Genomic DNA, 15,715 nt, shown 5'->3' with positions numbered 1-15,715 from the left:
TATTACTATTCTTCCTTATGCATCTTTGCGGGCTGCGACCCAGCTGACTACCTGTTGCATCTTTGTTTATATGGTTCTGACTCCCTTGGCTGGGGGCTAAATCATACTTATTCATACCCCATATACGTCTTCTTTATACCCTGTCAATAAAATATTTGAACAAGAAAATACCACCAAAAGAAAACTCTATCTGTGGGAAAAAAGGACGTGTTTCCCAATTGACATGGAAGTCCCAGAATGCCTGTGCATTCCCACGCAGGTAAACACAGCCTTGCCTGGGTGTATGCTGTAGTATACCCCATGTGAACGAGGCCTTATTATGTTTTTTAATTTAATATGAATTTTTTTGTGTTATTTTTGACTTTTAGGGGAAGCTTTGGTGAGATATTAGGAGTATAAACAGACCCTTGTTGTCTCTTTTATGGGACAGAGAGAGGGACTCTGTCCTCAGTTCCTTTCTCTGCAGCCTCAACTGCAGTACAGGGGAGGTCGGGGCAGCTGGAAGGGATCTATTTGCAGAATTAATTCCCCCTGTGTCCCCTGCAGCGCCCAAATCTAGGGGAGGGGAGAAGCCAGCTGCTGCAGGGGACCCACTGGGGATCAGTGCTGCAAGTTGGGGGGGGGGCGGCGGTGCTGCACCGTGTAGAGTATGGGGCAAAGCCAACCTCCTCTTGACATTTCTGCTTCCCCAAGCTCTTTGTGAAATGCAGGAATCCCACAGCAGGATGGTCAGGAAGAGGAGTGCTTAGCCCCCCACAGTGTCCATAGCAGCCAGGGAGCTCGGGGGAGCCTACCCCAGCACCCCCTAGATCTGGCCTTGGCTGGGGGGGGAGGGGTGCTGAATGCAGAAGTTTTTCTTACTTTAATGTACAGAATACATTAGGGCCAAAAACTTTCTGCCTTTAAAACCACTTTATTGTTTAGGTTAAGATAGATTTTAGGCATATATTAAGGGTTAAATGTAAATTTTATAAGGGTTAAATGGTAAGGTGCAATAATCTTTCTTTTTCTTTTTTAGCTTTTAGCTGGGTATATTTCATAAATGCATTCCAGATACTGTGCACCCCTTTTGTCATGCTACAGTCCCATAAAGAAAGATGATGGAATTATTTCCATTATTCTTGCATTTCCTTGCTGTTTATCAGTGTGCCATTTCCTTTGTCCTCTTTTCTTTTTATTCCCCGTGCTAGCAGGTTGATGGCTCCTGCTATGGCTGAAAATATTCTGCTATCAGGGGACTTCAAATAGCTTTTGAGCATAAAATCACCTGGTCTGATTGCCCTGTATTCACCATAGAGCACAGAAAGAAATGAGTCTACCCAAAGACATTTGTGGTGTTCACATCTTTCATTAGAAAACCTTAAGCTAACTTTGCCCAGAGCTTGGTTGGAGAATGTGTTTGGTCCCTCCGGTGTAAGGTGATACCAAGATTAGAGTGAAAATGAGAAGAAAAGGTTTCCTTACAGGTAGGTACCAAGATTTAAACTTTAAGTTAATACATTACATATTGAAACTAGTAAGGATGAGCATAAATTTTGTAATACACATGTAAAAGTTTTCCATTTAATAAACTTAGCAATGCGTGCGAATATGCTTAAAAACATATTTGTATAATAAAGTTTATAATCATATAGGTACACAGAGCAATATTTGCTCATTATATATGCTTTTGCTTTGCAGTGCACACGTTTGTGTTTTACAGCTTCTTCTTATATTTTAGGTTTATGAGTAAGATGACAATTAATATTTTCTCTAGATTGATATCTGATCTTAAGGCTACTTTCCCCAGACAAGAGAGTCAGAACTATATCTGATCTTAAGGCTACTTTCACACTGAGGCTGGCACTGGCGGTAAAGCGGCGCTATTTTTAGCGCCGCTTTACCGTCATTTTAGCGGCGCTATTCAGCCGCTAGCGGGGCTGGCGAAAAAGGGATAAAAGAGCCCGCAAAGCGCCCCTTTGTGGCGCTGCCCCATTGTTTTCAATGGGAAGGGGCTCTTTAGGAGCGGTGAATACACCACTCCTATAGCGCCGCAAAGATGCGGCTTGCAGGACTTTTTTGTCCGTCCTGCAAGTGCACCGCTCCAGTGTGAAAGCCCTCAGGCTTTCACACTGGAGACACAGGAGAGACGCTTTAGAGGCACTTTACAGGTGCTATACAGGTGCTATTTTTAGCGCTGTAGCGCCTGTAAAGTGCCTCAGTGTGAAAGTAGCCTAACAGTTTTTAAAAACTTTTAAGCAATATGTGATTAGTGGAAAAAAGGAGCTTCTTGTAAGGCCCCTTTCACACTGATGCACTTCTAAACCGCCAGTAAAACACTGAGCGCTTTTGGAGAGCTTTTCAGGCCCTTTTGAAGATGACCTTATCAGGTGATTTTTAAGAGCTTTCCATTCATTTCAATGGAGAGGGGCGTTTTTTTTCACAGCCCTGCCAGAGCACTGCCCCAGTGTGAAAGCATTCATTGATTTTAATGGAAATAGGTTTTTGTGAGCTTTTCAGGTGCTTTTTTTAGCGTGAAAGGGCCTGAAAAGCGCCTCAGTGTGAAAGGGGTCTAAATGCTCATCCATAAATCATTATGTCTGAAGTGCACCTGTGTTCAGACTATGGACACTAAGTGTACTCACTTTTGTTGCCAGCGGTTTAGACTTTAATGGCTGTGTTTTGAGTTATTAAAAAAAACCCCCATACTTCTTTTAAAAAAAAAAAGTTTTTTCTTCACAATTTTTTTTTATTTTACATATATAACTGGTGTGTATTACACTATTTTTTAAATTTTTTTACAATTGTTTTTTTTTTTACATACAGTGACCAGAGCAATACAGTGTAACACTGTGCTATGTTTATTTCTTTATTTATTTTTACACACTAAGATTGCTTATAACTGTAAATTCTACAGTTATAAGCAACCTTTTTTTTTCTGAATAAAAACTATTAATTCCATGTTTACTATTGTGATTAGCTGTGATTGGTCACAGCTAATCACATGGTACAGATGGGCTGTGATTGGCCCTGTCAGTACCATGTGATCACTGCGATTACAGAACTCATCCCAATAGTACACAATCAAGGGCATGACTCAAAGCATTTCATTGTGTACCATTATAATGTGATTGGCCACAGCAATCACATGGTACTGGCTCCAGGCCAGTACAGTGATCTGTGTTCGTCTGTGTCTGGTCATATGACTTTGTATCAGGATAATAGGGCTCTAATGTTAGGCTGCAGCCTGTGTGTTTAAATTAGAAGGCTGGCAGGTTGCCAAGATTCTGCAAAAGTAATACACAAAAGCTGACAATCCAGCGTGTCTGAAGTTAACTTTGAAAACAAATCTTTGGGCTTAGGGCTTGTTTTAAAGCGCTTTTACTGCTAGTTTAGAATATGTAAATACTTAAAGTGGTTGTTAATCGCTGGACTTTTTTTTTTCCCCTGCAATGTAAAGTCATAATGTGCTAGTATGCATCGTATTCTAGCACATTATGTGAACCTTACCTTAAAACAAAGCTGTTCCAGTGCTGCGATGTCAGCTCTGCAGGGCTCCCATCTTCACCCGTCTTGCTTACGGGTTTGCTGGCTCCGGCTCTTTGACTGGCTGGAGCCGCGATGACATCACGCTCGCGCATGCGTCCGGGAGCCAACGTTCACGGCACAGGGTTCTGATGGAACGGCACAATTGCACGACTGTGCGACGCTGTACAAAATTGACGTCATTTTTTTACCCACAAATAGAGCTTTCTTTTGGTGGTATTTGATAACTTCTGCGGTTTTTATTTTTTGCGCTATAAACAAACAAAAGCGACAATTTTGAAACAACATTTTTTTTTTACTTTTTGCTATAATACATATCCAAAAAAAAACAAAAAACAAATGTATTCTTCAGTTTAGGCCGATATATATAAGAATATAAGATATAAGAATATATATATTCTTCTAGATATTTTTGGTAATAAAAAATCCTAATAGGCGTATATTGATCGGTTTACGCAAAAGTTATTGCGTCTACAAACTATGGGATAGATTTAGGGACTTTTATTTATTTTTATTGTTTTACTGGTAATGGTGACAATCTGCGATTTTTAGCGGGACTGCGACATTGTGTTGGACAAATCTGACCTTAAATGACACTTTTTGGGGACCAGTGACATTATTAGAAGAAATTGGAAATAATGAACTTTATAGGCATAACACAAGAAAGTTTTTTAAAAAGGTTACAGTATTTATTACAAAATATAAAACTAGAGAACACATACATAGACTTACATAAATTCACAGATAATACCTAAGAGCATGTTATTTACACCATCTACATAATCAAAAAATATTTGAACAAGATTCGGATAACCGAGCAGTTCACTTATCCAATAGTAATGAATTTCAAAGAGACAGTGTATGGTATATAACTCAGCTCAGCTTGCTCTACATGTTACGCGTTCAGTAACGCTTCCTCAGGAGCTTTTGGCATATTCTATGAAAAGAAGAATAAGCATAAGTTCATTACATTTTACATAAGTAACATACATTTATTTATAGTATTGTTGCCCCTGTGACAGTGGCAATTGGGATCATGTCCCTAGGCCAGAGCCTTACCCCCTGCTGGCATATATGGGTACATAGAGAACCCAGAAGAGGCAGAAAAGGGAGAAACAGAAAAAGAAGGGAAAAGATACAAAAGGGTAAAGGAAAGAAAGGAAAGAAAAAAAGAAAAAAAAAAAAGAAAAGAAAGGAAATGGGAGGGAAAGGGGAAGTGAAAAACTTTTTGGCATGTAGTATGGGGACGGGTATAATGTATAAATTATTTGATGAATGGGCAATGGATAATAAACGTGTCACCAAAGATGTATAATTATAACCAGATATCTACTTACATTTTCCACAGAAAGGAAAGATATATAGAGTAGATTTAGCGGGGAGTGATTCCTCCAACTAAGTGGATGTCCAGATCCACCAAGTGATTAGTGATAGCTGATACAAAAAATACGTCCAGAGCAACCAGGTGTAAACTAGGTCAGTTTTGGACATCCCACCATAGGGAAACCAACAGTCCAGAGACTGCTAGATGGTCCCTAATAGGTATCTATTTAGGAGGATATGAAAAGAGAGAGGAGAACCTCTTATCAGTATATATAGGATCAGAGAGTATCTCTGACTATTCAGCTTCTGAAGGTTAAGGGTTGGCATTTAGAGATTACCTTTGGTATAGTGTTGTTCTGGAGCTCCCCGCTCTGGTGACAGCGCCGCTTCGGGTATAAACAGCTGTGGGAGACACCAGCCCAGGCACCTCATCGTAGACCCGTCCCAGTGGTGACGTCAGTCCTTATACATATAGTTTGGCCTCAGATATGAAATCCACTAGATGAGCACAGTTACGGCGTAACCTTATGTACTGTGCATAGGGAATGCTGCGAATTAGGGCTGCAGGGTGAGCACTGGCTGCATGCAGCAAAGTATTACCCGCAGTTTCCTTACGGTAAAGTAAGGTAGCCTTTATGTCATTGTGATGTTGCCCTCTGTAAGCTGCTTTTGTTGCAATGCCCCCTTTTTACGCTTGCTTCTAACAATTTTCTTTCTTACTGAGGTTTTCTTTCCAATTTTCATTTTTGAACCCTATTTTTCTCCCTTCATCATTTGGCCGGTGTAGTGATGTGGTGTACTATGCGGCTACAAAGCGCCATCTGGACATAGCTAATAGGCTGTCACCGGCGCTTTTAGCACCGGGAGGGAGACATTCATGTCTCTTCCTGGAAGAGCAAGTGTATGCGCAATAACTCAGAAAATCCACGGGATCAGTTCTACACAAATAATGTATCAAAAGTCATTCAACGAATAAAAAGAAAGAAATGATAATCCATATGGCAAGCACAGACCAATGGTCTATGTATTACTAAAAAATGGGGTGGAAGGGTAAAAACGTCCAGAAGGAGCAAGCAGGGCTGCCATCATGATGAGAAAGAAACCATATTCTCGAGGCTGAAAGACAAGTGGAGAGGCGCCTCTGGGTGCAGTCGTTTTTATGAATAAAATTACTTTTAATAAAACAAAGGTAAACTCACATTTAAGTAGTTAAAACAAGCATGATAGTATATGTCAAGGATGGCGCTTCCGGTCCTGTGCCTGTAGACAGTCTCTGCCGTGGTGGTGTAGACAGCTCTTCCGGGTATAATAAGCCGGCTTCATACACAGAGGAGCGGCCTCAGAACGAGGCTTGGAGCACACGAGACCTCTGGCTGCAGGGGGATGACGTCATCAGCAGTGGACGCGTTTCCTGGGCATGCGCGCTTGGATGGTTAGCAAGCCATGCCCCCTTTTCAACAGACAAGTGTACTGGCCATGCTGAGAGGTTTACATAGGGAGAGGGGGAGGAGACTGGGCGGGGACAAGAACTGAGGGACGGAGAACCAGGGATGTGTGAGAGGGAGAGGGGGAGGAGACTGGGCGGGGACAAGAGCTGAGGGACGGAGAACCAGGGATGTGTGAACAGCCCAATGCTGTGGGGGATGGCCGTGACTTACCGCCCACTTAAGTCCCCGCCCAGTCTCCTCCCCCTCCCCCTCTCCCTCTCACACATCCCTGGTTCTCCGTCCCTCAGTTCTTATCCCCGCCCAGTCTCCTCCCCCTCTGCCTATGTAAACCTCTCAGCATGGCCAGTAAACTTGTCTGTTAAAAAAGGGGCGTGGCTTGCTAACCATCCAAACGCGCATGCCCAGGAAACGCGTCCACTGCTGATGACGTCATCCCCCTGCAGCCAGAGGTCTCGTGTGCTCCAAGCCTCGTTCTGAGGCCGCTCCTCTGTGTATGAAGCCGGCTTATTATACCCGGAAGAGCTGTCTACACCACCACGGCAGAGACTGTCTACAGGCACAGGACTGGAAGCGCCATCCTTGACATATACTATCATGCTTGTTTTAACTACTTAAACGTGAGTTTACCTTTGTTTTATTAAAAGTAATTTTATTCATAAAAACGACTGCACCCAGAGGCGCCTCTCCACTTGATGTCTCTTCCTGGTGCTATGCTCTACAGCTGCACTGACTACTAGGCCTAGGACTATTGGTTGTGGGGTAGCGGTTCGTAGGTCGAGCGCATGCGCACTAGAGCTCGGCCATGTGTGTGAACATCATTTCAGGGTATACGGACTGACGTCACCAACAGGACGGGTCTACAAAGAGACGCCTGGGCTGGCGTCTCCCACAGCTGTTTATACCCGATGCGGCGCTGTCACCAGAGCGGGGAGCTCCAAAACAACACTATATCAAAGGTAATCTCTATATTTCAACCCTGAACCTTCAGAAGCCGAATAATCAGAGATACTTTCTGATCCTATATATAATGATAAGAGGTTCTCCTCTCTCTTTTCATATCCTCCTAAATAGGGACCATTTAGCAATCTCTGGACTGTTGGTTTGCTTATGGTGGGATATCCAAACCTGACCTAGTTTACACCTGGTTGCTCTGGACGGTATTTTTTGTATCAGCAATCATTAACCACTTGGTGTATCTGGTACATTTTGGCTTCATTAGGTGAGATGATCGCCAGTGTATGTATGTATATCCTTTTTTTTTTTTTTTTTTTCAAAATCGCCTTTCACAATATGTGCTTTAAAACTGAGTTGGATCAACTATATGGCATTGAACTTATACTATCTATCTATCTATCTATCTATCTATCTATCTATCTATCTATCTATCTATCTATCTATCTATCTATCTACACACCATTTCATACCTATCCCCATATTCCCCATAATACATGCCAAACATTTTTTTCCCTTCCCCTTTCCCTCCCTTTTCCTTTCTTTTCTTTTTTTTTCTTTCCTTTCTTTCTTTTACCCTTTTGTATAGTTTCCCTTCTTTTTCTGTTTCTCCCTTTTCTGCCCCTTCTGGGTTCTCTATGTACCCATATATGCCAGCAGGGGGTAAGGCTCTGGCCTAGGGACATGGTCCCAATTGCCACTGTCACAGGGGCAACAATACTATAAAAAAATGTATATAACTTATGTAAAATGTAATGAACTTATGCTTATTCTTCTGTTCATAGAATATGCCAAAAACTGCTGAGGAAGCGTTACTTAATGCGTAACATGTAGAGCAAGCTGAGCTGAGTTATATACGATACACTGTCTCTTCGAAATTCGTTACTATTGGATAAGTGAACTGTTCAGTTAACCCGAATCTTGTTCAAATATTTTTTTGATTATGTAGATGGTGTAAATAACATGCTCTTAGGTATTATCTGTGAATTTATGTAAGTCTATGTATATGTTCTCTAGTTTTATATTTTGTAATAAATACTGTAACCTTTTTAAAAAAACTTTCTTGTGTTATGCCTATAAAGTCCATTATTTCCAAATTCTTCCATTGATTTCAACTATCGGGACGTGGCATTAATTATCAGTGTGTCATATCCACAGTACCACTCTGTGGTGAAACGAATTTTTATACAGTGACATTATTACATTGATCAGTGCTATAAAAATGCGCTTATCAATGTGCCTGTGGGAGCTGACGTACAGCTACGACTATTCGCGCAGGAGAGCCAACGGCGGCTGGTCGGCAAACAGTTAAAGTGGAACTCCAGGCTCTTCCTAACTATGTTTAAACCTGCTCCTACCCCCTTGTAATTCCTTTTCTACCTATCCTGTGAAAGGAAATGCTTATACTTACCTATTCTGAGGGCGCTCCCCAGTGGCTGGCTTCAGAGGAGAGGAGAAATCACCGACAACTGCTGAAATACCAGTGCAGTGATGTCATCCATAAACTAGCTATGGGGCATTTGTTGTTGGCTGTCCCTCCTCTCCCTGAAGCCGCCAATGGGAGCCGATCACATGACCCTCAGAATAGATAAGTATGGGCATCTTCTTTTCACAGTGTAGTAAGAAGAGGATTTAGAAGTGGAGCGGGAGCAGGTTTAAGCATAGTTCCAGGAGAAGCCTGGCATTTTACTTTAAGTGCGCATAGTCTGGGCACAGGTGCACTATTAATACAATAACATACATATGAAAAATCAATCATGCAAAAATGGTTAAAGAGTTGGAAAATGATCGTACATTAAAAACTCTGTTTTTTATTGTTTCTGCCATTCAGGAGATTTCTTTCCACTTTCTAACCTGATGGTTGAAACTCTGGCATGAGAGGAATAAGCAGGACAAAGAAAACAACAAAAACCCAACAATGAATTTAAACAAAAGACTGAAAAATCAGTTTTTCCTGGGATGACCCTTTAATCTGGCTGAACTGAATTACAAATCATTTGGTTGGCAAACCTATATGCCTTCAAATTGCGTGTTTAGTTGTTGCGTAAGTTCCACTTTAACTCAACCCACCCAAAACAAATTTTTCTAAACTGATTTGAAACTTTAAAAGATTTAATTGCAACTTAGACCCCATACACTCTATTAGATTTTCTGCAGATTTTTGTCTTCAGATTTACCAAAACCTTACAGTATCTCACAATAGTGAGTACACCCTCACATTTTTGTAAATATTTTATTATATCTTTTCATGTGACCACACTGAAGAAATGACACTTTGCTACAATGTAAAGTAGTGGCAACAAAAGTGAGTACACCCCTAAGTGAAAATGTCCAAATTGGGCCCAAAGTGTCAAAATTTGTGTGGCCACCATTATTTTTCATCACTGCGTTAACCCTCGTGGGCATGGAGGTCACCAGAGCTTTACAGGTTGACACTGGAGTCCTCTTCCACTCCTCCATGAAGACATCACAAATCTGGTGTATGTTAGAAACTTTATTCTCCTCCACCTTCTGTTTGAGGATGCCCACAAATGCTCAATAGGGTTTAGGTCTGGAGTAATGCTTGGCCAGTCCATCACCTTTACCCTCAGCTTCTTTAGCAAGGCAGAGGTCGTCTTGGAGGTGTGTTTGGGGTCGTTATCATGTTGGAATACTGCCCGGTGGCCCAGTCTCCGAAGGGAGGGGTTCATGCTCTGCTGCAGTATGTCACAGTCACAGTACATGTTGGCATTCATGGTTCCCTTAATGAACTGTAGCTACCCAGTGGTGGCAACACTCATGCAGCCCCAGACCATGACACTCCCACCACTATGCTTGACTGTAGGCAAGATACACTTATCGTTCTACTCCTCACCTGGTTGCCACCACACACACTTGACACCGTCTAAACCAAATAATTTTATCTTGGTTTCATCAGACCACAGGTCATGGTCCTAGTAATACGTGTCCTTTGTCTGCTTGTCTTCAGCAAATGTTTGCATGCTTTTTTGTGCATCATCTTTAGAAGAGACTTCCTTCTAGGATGGCAGCCATGCAGACGAATTTGATACAGTGCGTGGCGTATGGTCTGTGCTCTTCAACCTCTACAGCAATGCTAGTAGCACCCATACATCTATTTCCCAAAGACAACCTTTGGAAATAATGCTGAGCATGTGCACTCAACTTTTTTGGTCGACTATGTACTGCAGCTCAGTTTCAGGGTTTTGGCAATCATCTTATAGCCTAGGCCAGTGATGGCGAACCTTGGCACCCCCGATGTTTTGGAACTACTTTTCCCATGATGCTCATGTACTCTGCAATGTAGTTGGGCATCATGGGAAATGTAGTTCAAAAACGTCTGGGGTGCTAAGGTTCACCATCACTGGCCTAGGCCATCTTTATGTAGAGCAACAATTCTTTTTTTCAGATCCTCAGAGAGTTCTTTGAGGTGTCATGTTGAACTTCCACTGACCAGTATGAGAGAGTGAGATCGATAACACCAAATTTAACACACCTGCTCCCCATTCACACCTGAGACCTTGTAACACTAATGAGTCACATGACACTGGGGAGGGAAAGTGGCTAATTGGGCCCAATTTCTCACTTTTGTTGCCAGCAGTTTAAACATTAATGGCTGTGTGTGTGTTATTTTGAGGGGACAGCAAATTTATACCGTAATACAAGCTGTACACTCACTACTTTACATTGTAGCAAAGTGTAATTTCTTCAGTGTTGTCACATGAGAAGATATAATACATTTTATACAAAAATGTGAGGGATGTATTCACTTTTGTGAGATACTGTATAATATGAGGTCAAACCTTAAGAGTTTCAATTTGTATGCAATCAGGCAGGCCCTTGCACTACATGGTTTTGGTAAATCTGAAGACAAAAATCTGCAGAAAATCTAATAGTGTGTATGGGGTCTTAAACCTCGTACACACAGTACAATTGTTGGCCGACCAGGCTTCTGAGTTTTGTCAAAAGGGCGTTCGCCAGGATCTTGTCTTGCATACTAACGGTACACTAATTTTCGTTTGACAAACACGAACGTGGTGACGTACTACAAGACTATAAAGAGGAAGTTAATTTCTCAAGTGCTACCCTTTGGGCTCCTTCTGCTAATTTCATGTTAGTAGAAGTTTGGTAAGTGTTGATTTGCGCTTTTCAGTATGTGCTTTTCAGTTAATTTCTGAGCGGCCTTTCGTCAACCAACCATGTTGCGAAATCGGAGGAGAAAACGTGTGATTATTGGGCTAGGGGGCTATTGCTTTGACCCAAGTCCAGTCCAGGAACAGAAGGAGGAGGAGTTCTTGGACAAAAAATTGGTTGCTTAATCTTGACCAATTATGTCATATGCCATTGCTGCGGGAGCTCCAGGAGAATAATCCATATGATCTTTGTAATTATCTCTGGATGTCGGATCCCTGCTTTCACCACCTCTTGGCATTGGTGACCCTATATTAAGAAGCAGGACACATATATGAGGCTTTCCATCACTCCAGAGCAAAGGCTCACAGCCACCTTGTGATATTTGGCGATAGGGAAAAGTCTCCAAGACCTCAAGTTTACTACTGGGATCTCCCCCCAGGCTCTGGGAGTCATTATTCCAGAGACCTGCTCAGCCATCATTCAAGTCCTGCAGAAGGACTATATTAGGGAAAGTTTTTACTTTTAAGATCACATTCTATGTATTCATGTATGCTAATGTGTTTTATTAATTTGTTGATTACATAATTACCAATTTTTGTAATATGCTGTGAATGTCCTCTTTGTCCTCATGCATGCTGTAAGCTTTTCCTGCTCCTTTTTTGGCCTACATGCATATTTTCCTTCAATAACCTCCCCAGCATGCTATCCTGGGCCCATACACACCTAGCCTGGTAACTTAACAATGTTTTTTGTCAGCTAAATTTTGGGGCTTACCCTAAACAACCCCTAAAATGTATACACATGTTATTGGTGTCCTCAAATTCAGGCAGAGTGCAAGAGGCCATTTTTTTGGGGGCCCAAACTCATTTGGAACCCTCCCCCCAAAAAAATGCTAAGTCAACAGATCCAAATACTCTGCTGACCTGGAAAAACCCATACACACTATCCCTCTTTTGTGTTCAAATTTCTGTATAAATTCCCCAAACCATGTAGTGCAAGGGCCCACCTGATTACCTACAAATTCAAACTTCTTAAGTTTTTGTCTCCTATTATATTGATTGGTTAAATCATAATGTCAAAATGTGCTGAAATTTGGACAGTGTGTATCCAGCTTTTGAGATTATGACACGTCTTACCTGTCCACTGGGCTGCCAATAGTGTAAGTAAGGAGGAGCTGGCCAAAGTATCACTGATTATTTATCCAAACAGCTCTCATGGAAGTGGAGAGAGTTACCTGTTAAAAACATCCACCCATTACCTCCCCCCTAAAATGTGTCTATTGGGCCACCAGAGGGGGGGAGGGAATCAGATAAGTTGACCTTCCACTTTTGTCTTTAAATACCCATTTAAGTGTATCCTTATGTTGGCCAAGCATGTTTGTGTCAAATCTGATTGCAATGTTATGTGCAGAAGTTGTCAATTATTTTTTATTTTTTTAACCCACAGTTTCCTTCCAACCCAGAGCAATGGCAAAACATTGCAGCCCAGTTCCATCAGCAGTGGGATTTTCCCAACTGTGGTGATGCTATTGATGGCATTGTTATGGCATTGATCCGCATTGTACCACCAGCCAACTCTGGCTACTATTATTTTAACTATAAGGGATTTTGCAGCATTGCAGCATAGTCATGCTAGCTGTAATGTCTGCCAACTACAAGTTTTTATAGTTGGATGTTGGGAAGAACAGCCGCAACTCTGACAGAGGACTGGTTATGCAGACAGAGTTCCACAAGCAGCTCCAAAATGGCACCTTAAACTTGCCACCTGCTGAGGAGAATGTTGAGGGCCTCAATTTTGTTTTCGTGGCAGATGAGGCCTTTGCTCTGGGGGAACATCTGATGAAGCCTTTTCCTATGTGGAACCTCACCCCAGAGCAGAGAATCTTCAATTACAGGCTCTCTCATGCCAGAAGGGTGGTTGAAAATGCCTTTGGCATCCTATCGAGTCGTTTCAGGCTGTTTTTGACTCCAATCCACCTGTCTGTGTTTCTTATATGTCTAATATGTTCCCACATGGGATTTATTTTGGACACCTGCTCCAATAGTGCAAATGTACCTTAATTGCTACATGAGGTGACAACATCTTCTTCAGCTAACTATTATGGTATGCTGTGGGTCTGCTACACACACACAATGTTTTTGTTCTTAATTAATCTACTGCATGAAGTTCAAAAACATTATGCCTTTTCAACTCCTTTAATTTTTTTGAGGCCTAAAAATTGCAGGAGTTGTCCACGTTTAAGAGCACATTGTCATTGTAACTACAACAACTTACGAAATACACGGGTATTGAGCAATGAAATAATAAGCCACACATTGTTTAGTAAAAAACATTTTACTCAAAGCACATTCACATGTGCGTTTTAAGGTTTTAAAATAAACTAACATCTTGGTGCATAACATGTATGTTTTGAATTATTTCTCCTTTTTTGTGGCTAAACAGGCATGTTCTAAACCATTAGATACACAACTAAAACTCAGTATTTACAAAGTTCGAGTTTGGTAAAGTGAAGGGCAAGCAAGACATTAGTATCCCAAGACTGTGTGGATGTTGCCTTCCTCAGATGGGATGATCTCACCCCTCTAAAAGCCAAAATTTGAAGCCACATACACGTAGAGGCATAACTGTTAAATGTCCCTTATGATCCCCTTCCTAAAATGTGTGCAGGTACAAACAGGTTATTTTCTAAAGCCCCAAAACACACAGTGTGTCAACATGTGCTATCTCCCATCACAGCTTATCAATGGATAGGGTATCAATGGACTCGTTTTGTTGGTGCAACTCCTTCCTCAGAGCTACTTTAGTTTTGAGGAAGGGATTGCACCCCCAAAATGCTTCCATTAATACCCTGTGATGGGAGATAGCACACGCTGTGTGTTTTGTGGCTTTAGAAAAATAGATGTATGGAACTACACACATTTTAGGCATGGGATCATAGGGGAAATAAGAATGTTAAGGCCCAATTTGTGGGCACCTTTACATTTTGGGCTTTAGATTCTAAAAAACACATTAACATTACGATTCATATTAGTTAGGGCAGTGTTTCCCAACTCTCCTCTTCAAGATGCAAACCCAGGTCATGTTTTCTTGATTTCTTGAATTTGGCACAGGTGATGTTGTAGTTTTCACTGTTAGTAATTCACACAGTCATTTATAGACTGAGGAGAATCTAGAAAACAGGATCTTGTGGTGCACCTAGAGGAGTGGAGGGGAGAAACACTGAGTTCTGTCTCTAAACTTTCACATTTTAAAGTCATAATAACATGGTAATTAGTAAGGGCAAATAGGAGCCAACAAGTGGAACAATAAACTTCAGACCAGGCAAGAGGAAATTAAATTTTGGCAAGCATGTGCACAATCTATGATTCTTCGCTGTAAAGCAGTGGTAGCCTCCTTGATTTGCTCCAGTACCTTCAAACAATGCAACATATCTGCACTCATTCTGCCAATAGTACATTGTGGAAGATCATGACCTAGTAGGAAGAGTAAAACATATTAAGGTAACGATGGTGAAGTGGCTGAGGCCCTACATAGTGAGTTATGGTCAAGTTACTAGTCATTAATACTTACCTTCCCAGTCTATTGTTGCTTGCAACCTGCTTGCCCTTCAGACACCTACATTACTAGGAATGTACACACTGCAACTACTCTGTAATGCTTGCCCTGGTCCCTGGGTCTCCCAAACTCGGGTACCTAGCAACGCTGCCAGCTCCTTCCACCTCTTCCATGCTAATGTTAAGGCACTACATACTTTGCTAATGTGTGGAGTGGGTTTTTGGTTTGGACATCTAAACACTTGACATGTATACACATTTGAAGCAAGATTTCAAGAATACTTACTTGCACAAACAAGACGCTTCTGAATACTTTCTTCCTCTTCTGGCTCGCTTTGGCAGTCACTGTGACTCGCGTCAGGGGATTTGACATCCACAATGGCAATGTTTGTGCTGGGTCCAGGAGACAGATCCCATGGCTCCAAAGAAACATCCTGGGTAAGCTGACCACACTCACTTTCCTCTAAAAAGAAACAATACACCATTCATTAAGCCACCCCAAGTCCCATCTGTTTCTAGCATCCATTTTGCTACATTAGTTGACCAACCTTGCACTTGGTCTGATGTCAATGTTTGCTCCTGACTAGTGGACTCCACCATGCTGCACTCTGGATGTCTTTCTGTGAAAAATGCATAAAAAAGGGAAGGTGATGGCATTTTCCAGAGGGCAAACACTTGACAAGTGCCAACATTGAAAAAAACCTGCAGTTGCCCCCACCCCTCTTGTCTCCTATGGAATATGGAATATAGGATGACCATCCTAGTCATCCTATCCATGTCTAC

This window comes from Aquarana catesbeiana, linkage group LG02, assembly GCF_042186555.1.
Source record: "Aquarana catesbeiana isolate 2022-GZ linkage group LG02, ASM4218655v1, whole genome shotgun sequence".
NCBI classification, from domain to species: Eukaryota; Metazoa; Chordata; class Amphibia; order Anura; family Ranidae; genus Aquarana; species Aquarana catesbeiana.
This window is presented reverse-complemented; position numbering follows the sequence as displayed.